A 7837-nucleotide genomic window follows, 5' to 3' on the forward strand; every position below is an offset into this window, starting at 1 on the left:
GAGTAACAAAATTTCAGCTGGTTATCGCTTCTAATGTTCCCATCACTTATAGGTTATTTAAATTGTTTTCATATACTGAGAGAGTTTTTACAAGACAGGAGTTTTTTGAGTAAACATAGGGTTGAGACGTCTTATCTCTGGACTTATTAGAACATTTAGATTATGAACTTCAATAGAATTTTTCTCCATGTACATAGTGTGTTTTACCCTCAATAATCGGTTTAGTTGTGAAGATGTAAGTCAATCAAACTTACAAAAATGGTTACAGTGGGACAACAAATATCAGAAAAGGAATTTAAGGTAACAACTGATAACATCTGTAGCGTTTTCCAGTGAGTCATCTGTAAATAATTCCCAGTCAGCCGTACGAGATATGTTTTTCAGATTTTTAATATTTTCTCCTGAGTAATTCCTATATTTGACCTTCTCGAATTGATGTAAGAGTGTACTCTTTCTTAACACTTCACCCTCTATATACACACTCCCTTCTAATAAACCGCTTTCCTTGTACCAACCTTGACTTCCCATCCTTCATGTGAGCTTACTCCAACTTGTTAAACGACACAACTCATTGTTCTTTATTACCACATTCTCTAATATGGAGCCTCTGACTTCATTTCACTCTAACAAGAGACAATATGAATTTATTTTAATTTATTATACCTCTGTCCGTCCTACTACACTATGTTAAGCAACGTTTGGCGTTCATATCCAATTGCCTTGCTACTCCTCTATTTCTCTTTTTTTCTTCTTGAGAAATTTGCTCTGAGGGCACAGCTAGGAAACGTCTGACGTCTGGAACAAACTTGACGTATGCGTCTCCTCAAGGTCATGGCTTACAGCAGGGGCTCTACGAGTCTACTTTATAACAACTACAAACTTGATAAGTTTGGAAGCATTTTGTCAACCAACAAATGTTGTAATTTATACATCGTGGCTGTAAATATGGTGTGTACCTGCACATGCAGAAATATATATTGTTAAATATATTTGCACTTATGAAGATGTTTTGAATGGCATCTTAAGGTTGGACAGTCGATGACGTCATTTCAAATCTTGAAACACGCAGAAATAGATCGGCGCCAGTTCACGTTTACAAACATAGCTATACCGCCGCCACACCTCTTTCTATTGTTTGATCAGTCCCGAAAATAAATTTTGAAATCACGTGGTGATATTAAACAATCGTCCTGTAAATCATTTAAGCAAGATTCTTGAATTGTGATGATACTACAATTACGGTACATATTTTGACAGAGTATGAACTGAAGGTAGTTCACCTTGTTAACTAGTGATCGGCAGTTAGAATTTAAAAGCTCGTGGATCGACATAGGATTATCGTTCATTCATTTTAACGCATATTGACAACCACCGTAATGTTTTTATTGTACTTTTTCGTAACATGTGCAACGAAATGCTGTAGGCTTCTCATAAACGCGCCTGTATAGATTATCGATTAATAGACAAACCGAAGTGTTAGAAAAAAATGTAAAAACAGATAATAAGATGACAGGAACAAGTGGCCTGGATACTCAAACAGGCCGCTGTGCTGATGCTCGTCCACTACAAGGTGACGTAGACCTTCTGGTTATCTAGTCCGGATTGTGACTGTTGTCTACTGACGTGTGTCTGCGTGGAAACTCGACAGAGGAACAGAAGTGATCGCAATGTCGGGAGGAACTTATAACTTTATTGTCGTGTAGCAATGATCTAGGAGCAATAATGAATCTCGGCATCAAGACCGTGGCTCATTGCTTCGTGAGCACAGCCAGAATGTTTGAAAACTTATGGGGATTGAGATAAATATTCACTAAGTTGGATACAAATATGCTCTTCATAGTATACACAACTTTTATGAGAGTCAAAACAGGGGACTGTATTCATGCCAATAGATCCAGTTTATAAGTTGACTCGGACATCCTTGAGACAGCATGGAGGACAACTACAATTCCGGAATTCTGAGGCTTACCATGCAGAGCGGTCCGGGAAGTTAAATCTTCTTACCTCGTCTTGCCGTAGACCGGTGTGTTCCGTTTTGGATTATAGGATTATAAGAAGTGAATTCGAACCTCTTCTTTCCCACTAGATATATCAGAGGACATGGTAGGTGTGTTCACAAATTCAAGAACAAGCAAAATGTCTGGGATGTGCAGTTTCTCACTAAGTAATCAACTTTGGATCTACTATCGAAAACAGTGGTATTGTAGCGGTAAATAAATCCCCAAAATAAATAGCACTAAGTTTTCGACATTGGATGCTGACCATATGTTTTAGTGGACTCACCTAGCTGAAGGCGCTCGGTCAGGCATCCGCACCAGATCACGTGTGGTAACGCCGTGCTCAACATCAACCGCAATCGCTAGCCAGATTAGATCAGAGAATTCCGATATATTGGTCATCGCCAAATATACTCTTCCGATCTCCTCGACTCTGTCTTTTGATTTCTCTGGGTGGGAACGAAATACATTAGGTGTTACTGGTAGAAGCGTTGTTCAAACACTGAATACCTGTGACATCATCATTGGTGAGACCGACGTGATCTGGTACACCTTATTGCAACTGTGAGTCTGTTCCTTTTTGGGATTTTTATATATCATTGCCTTATTTTTTATTTTTTTTAAACATTGTGATTTTTTTCGTGTTTTTTCTTGGATATATATATATTTTCCCCTCGTTCATTATTGTACTTCATACTTCATCATGACTGAACAGACACCTAAAGTACTCAGGCTTAAGACTTTGTCCCCACCTTCGTTTCAACTGATGCCTTTCTGGCCCGACAACATCGAAGCCTGGTTTTGCTACGCAGAAGCCGACTTCTCCGAGCACGGCGTGATCGACACACGTGCACAATTCCTCGCAGTAGTCAAGGCACTACCGCGCGAATTCAACAGGTACGTAACACCTAGTATGTTTACTAGTGATGTTTCCGATCCTTACGAAATATTAAAACGCTCGATTCTTAAACGAGGAGACCTAACCGATCGACAAAGGTTAGATCAACTCTTCAATAACATCGACCTGCAACACGGTTCTGCGACGGACATGTTGCAACGGATGAGAGAGGTTATAGGCCCAAGAACTTTCGACGAAGGTCTATTCAAACAACTTTTCTTGTCAAAACTTCCCCAACAGGTGCAAGCAGTTCTGGTCTCGTTCCAGAACAACGCCTTAGACGAACTAGCTGCATCTGCCGACCGCATTCTAGAAATTACGAAACATACTACCAAGGTATTTTCAGTCAAAGAAAAGCCTCACACGACTCAGAATGATATAACCGACTTATGTCACACACTCACGCCTTATCTTAGTCTTCGTACCGACCGTAAGAGATCGCGCACTCCACGTAGAAGCATTTCACGTAAGCCATCTGTCTCTAGACCACGAGAGACAGATAACCCCGACTGGTGCTGGTATCATAATCAGTATGGAAAGTTTTCCAGAAATTGCAGAAAACCCTGCAATTTTCACAACACGAAACCGAATGACTCGATAAACAACTCGGGAAACTTCCAAGCCGGCACGCGTTAACGGCAACCGTAGCCGGCGAACAAAGCCGTCTGTTATTCGTCACAGATGTGACAACGAGAGTTCGCTACCTCGTCGACACTGGCGCAGAAGTTAGCGTTCTCCCAGCAAATCCTAACGACCGGCTTCACGAATCGACCCTAAACTTACAGGCGGCAAACGGAAAACCGATCGCTACGTATGGCAAACGGTACGTTTACCCTAACGTGGGTTTACGCAAACCCATCCACTGGATTTTCGTTGTTGCAGATATTTCTATGCCAATCATTGGTATGGACCTTCTACAACACCACAATCTGATCATCGACACGCGCAAACGGAGGCTAGTAGACGGAAACACTAATTTGTCCGTTTGCGTAACTTCTTTTACTGGTTGTAGAGTATCCCCAGTCACAGTTAAACATATGATAGACCCACTCTATCAACCACTACTCGATAAGTACCCTGGGATACAACAAACTCAACCGAAACTACCGTGTGTAACCAGCAACGTTACACATCACATCACGACTACAGGACCACCTGTGTTCTCTAAAGCACGACGACTAGCTCCTGAAAAGCTAAGGTTAGCGAAAAACGAGTTCGACCATATGATAGACTTAGGAATCATACGACCGTCAAGTAGCCCATATGCATCTCCGTTGCACATGGTCCCTAAAAAGGACAGCAACGATTGGCGTTCAACTGGTGACTATCGGCGATTGAACGCGAAAACCATTCCCGATCGTTACCCGTTGCCTCACATTCACGATTTGACAGCTACCTTGAAAGGTACAACTGTCTTTACGAAAATCGACTTGGTTAAAGCGTATAACCAAATCCCTATGGCTACTGACGACATACCGAAAACAGCTATCATAACTCCTTTCGGACTCTATGAATTTTTGCGAATGCCTTTCGGTCTAAGGAATGCTGCTCAAACATTCCAAAGATTCATAGACGACGTTTTTCGAGGTCTCAACTTCGTACACGCGTATGTTGATGACTGTCTAATCGCAAGTCCGGACAGAGAAACACATCTCAAGCATCTGGATCTTGTTTTCGAACGACTACAAAAACATGGCATTACTGTAAACGCTCAGAAATGCCAATTCGGAACCGACTCATTAGACTTTCTGGGACACACTATCGATGCTCAAGGCATTCGACCTCTTAGGACCAAAGTGGCGGCCATTCTGGATTACCCAGAACCGACCACCGTCAAGCAATTACGCACGTTCAGCGGCCTCGTAAGTTTCTATAGACGTTTCATACCGAAATGCGCATTACTTATGAAACCTCTGACCGACCAACTTCGTGGAAATGCGAAATCCATTAATTTGGACGACACCGCACGAAAAGCATTCTCCACAGTTAAGGAACTGATTGCTAAAGCAACAATGCTCGCACATCAGGACACCCGAGCACCCATTAGCATCGCAGTAGACGCATCCGACTCAGCAATCGGTGGCGTCTTACAACAATGGATTGCCAACTCCTGGCAGCCCTTGGCATTTTTCTCTAGAAGGTTGCTAGACACCGAATCGAGGTACAGCACATTCGGTAGGGAACTCCTAGCTATGTATTGTGCTGTACGGCATTTTCAACACTATATCGAAGGCCGTGAATTCACTCTTTTCACGGACCATAAACCGCTCACTTTCTCGTTAAGCTCTCCTTCTGACAAGTACTCTCCCCGTGAGTCTCGACAACTGGACTACATTTCGCAGTCTACTTCAGATATTCAACACATCTCTGGAGCAAACAATGTAGTTGCAGACGCCTTATGTCGCATAACTTCCTTGAACAGTTTCCAAGGAATCGACCTTCTTAAACTCGTCGAGCTTCAAAAAGAAGACACTGATCTTCAGCACGAGTTATCGTCCACAACACTTAAACTACGCATCAAACAGATGGGAACAGGTAAAGAAACCTTACTTTGTGACACATCTACAGGTAGGGATCGACCAATCGTGCCGAAACATTATCGACGCAATGTCTTCAACACATTGCACAAACTTTCGCATCCAGGTGTTCGTGCAACCATCAAGCTTATAGCAGAAAGGTTTTGCTGGCCTGGAATGAATAAAGACGTGAGGGAGTGGGCACGCTCCTGTGTAAGCTGCCAAAAATCTAAGGTTATCAGACACAATAAATGTCCCCTAGGCTCGTTTAAAACTCCAGATGCTCGTTTCGACCATGTTCATTTGGATTTGGTAGGACCTTTACCAGATTCAAATGGATACTCTTATCTCTTAACCTGTGTAGACCGTTTCACTCGATGGCCAGAAGCAGTATCTATTAAGGACATCACTGCTGAAACAGTGGCCCGCACCTTCGTCGAACGATGGGCAGCAAACTTCGGTTGCCCTTCAACCATCACTACAGACCGCGGACGTCAGTTTGAATCTGATCTTTTCCGTCGGCTGACCACACTTTTAGGAATCAATCGCTTCCGAACGACCGCCTACCACCCACAAGCAAACGGGTTGGTAGAACGTTTTCACCGACAACTAAAAGCTTCACTATCAGCTGCAAACGTTTCACAATGGACCGACGCTCTTCCACTCGTCTTACTAGGTATCCGCAATGCAGTGAAAGCTGACATTGGATACACTGAGGCTCAACTCGTTTATGGAACGACACTTCGACTTCCAGGAGAATTCGTGGATCCTTCATCCTCTTCAATGAACATGGATCTAACCTCCTACACGAACAGGCATACAAACGCAATGCGGTCAGTTAAACCTGCTTCCGCTCGACCACAATCAACCGATGTTTTCGTTCAACCTGACTTACGATATAGTACACACGTTTTCGTTCGTCGAGACTCCCATCGACGACCATTCGAATCAGCATACGAAGGACCCTTCAAAGTTCTTCAACGTGAATCTAAGTACTATATAGTCGACAAGAACGGAACAAACGATAGCATCGGCGTCGATCGCTTAAAAGCAGCGTATTTATAAGGAAATCCTATTCACGTCGATTTTCCTTCGGTACAATCGCACAACACGACTCCTACACTCATAATTCCTCAACCGACAACCAACACTAGCGATGATACTCTGAATGTATCTGAAAATAAACGTAAAACGACGCGTTCTGGAAGAAGGGTGAGATTTCCAGAACATTTAAACGACTACTGCACGTAAGGCACTACTCGACATTTTATATTATCTCGATCTTTCTTTTTACGATATATAATTTTTTTTTACAAAATTTTAATATGCTTATATATTTATATTTTTTTACTTAAACATTTTTTAACGCTATTACGTGTGCTTGAGTTTATTTTCCATTTTGTTTCGCCGATATTGTGTTTTTACACACATACGAGTGTATTTCGACATGCACTTACACTTTCTTTTTTCTTTTCCAGGACGGCTGGAAAAGAACGATGCAGTTTACGAGGAGTCGAAAATTTCGTTGTAACTTTGTCTTTTTTACTATGTTGTACCTCGGTCCCATATAGTAGGGAAAGACGACCAGACGCTGCTAAACTTAGTAAGCTATCAGAAGAGTGTTTACCAACGACAAACTCGTTGGGTTTAAACTTCTGGCTGGCCACGTCTTAGGGTCGTCACTGCCCCACTAGGGGGAGTGATCTGTAGCGGTAAATAAATCCCCAAAATAAATAGCACTAAGTTTTCGACATTGGATGCTGACCATATGTTTTAGTGGACTCACCTAGCTGAAGGCGCTCGGTCAGGCATCCGCACCAGATCACGTGTGGTAACGCCGTGCTCAACATCAACCGCAATCGCTAGCCAGATTAGATCAGAGAATTCCGATATATTGGTCATCGCCAAATATACTCTTCCGATCTCCTCGACTCTGTCTTTTGATTTCTCTGGGTGGGAACGAAATACATTAGGTGTTACTGGTAGAAGCGTTGTTCAAACACTGAATACCTGTGACATCATCAGTATATACACCTTCAACTGACTCAATCAGGAGAATACTAGTCGGTCATAGAAGTATTCTAAAAAATAGGCGACACAGGTCTTTGGACCTCTGCCTTAAATCCGACTCGCGGACTACTCACAACCGTTTTCTGTGTTTAGTCAAGATTGAGTTCGGAAAATCTCCCACAAAATATTTGCATAGATATGTCTCTCTCGAAACGTTTCCAAAGAAGGATGTCTGTGACGGTACTAGGAGTAGAAGATGGACGATTTCCCTCAGGTACTCTGAGATTATTGCCATGTGTTACTCTTCATTAGCTTATGCTACGATTAACCAGCAATTTCCTGCTTTACATTCCGAAGAAACACCTTATGAACTAATCTTCTTTGAAACAAGAACGTTCTATTACTATCCAGAAGAA

Source organism: Schistosoma haematobium, chromosome 1 (genome assembly GCF_000699445.3).
Source record: "Schistosoma haematobium chromosome 1, whole genome shotgun sequence".
Taxonomy (NCBI): Eukaryota; Metazoa; Platyhelminthes; class Trematoda; order Strigeidida; family Schistosomatidae; genus Schistosoma; species Schistosoma haematobium.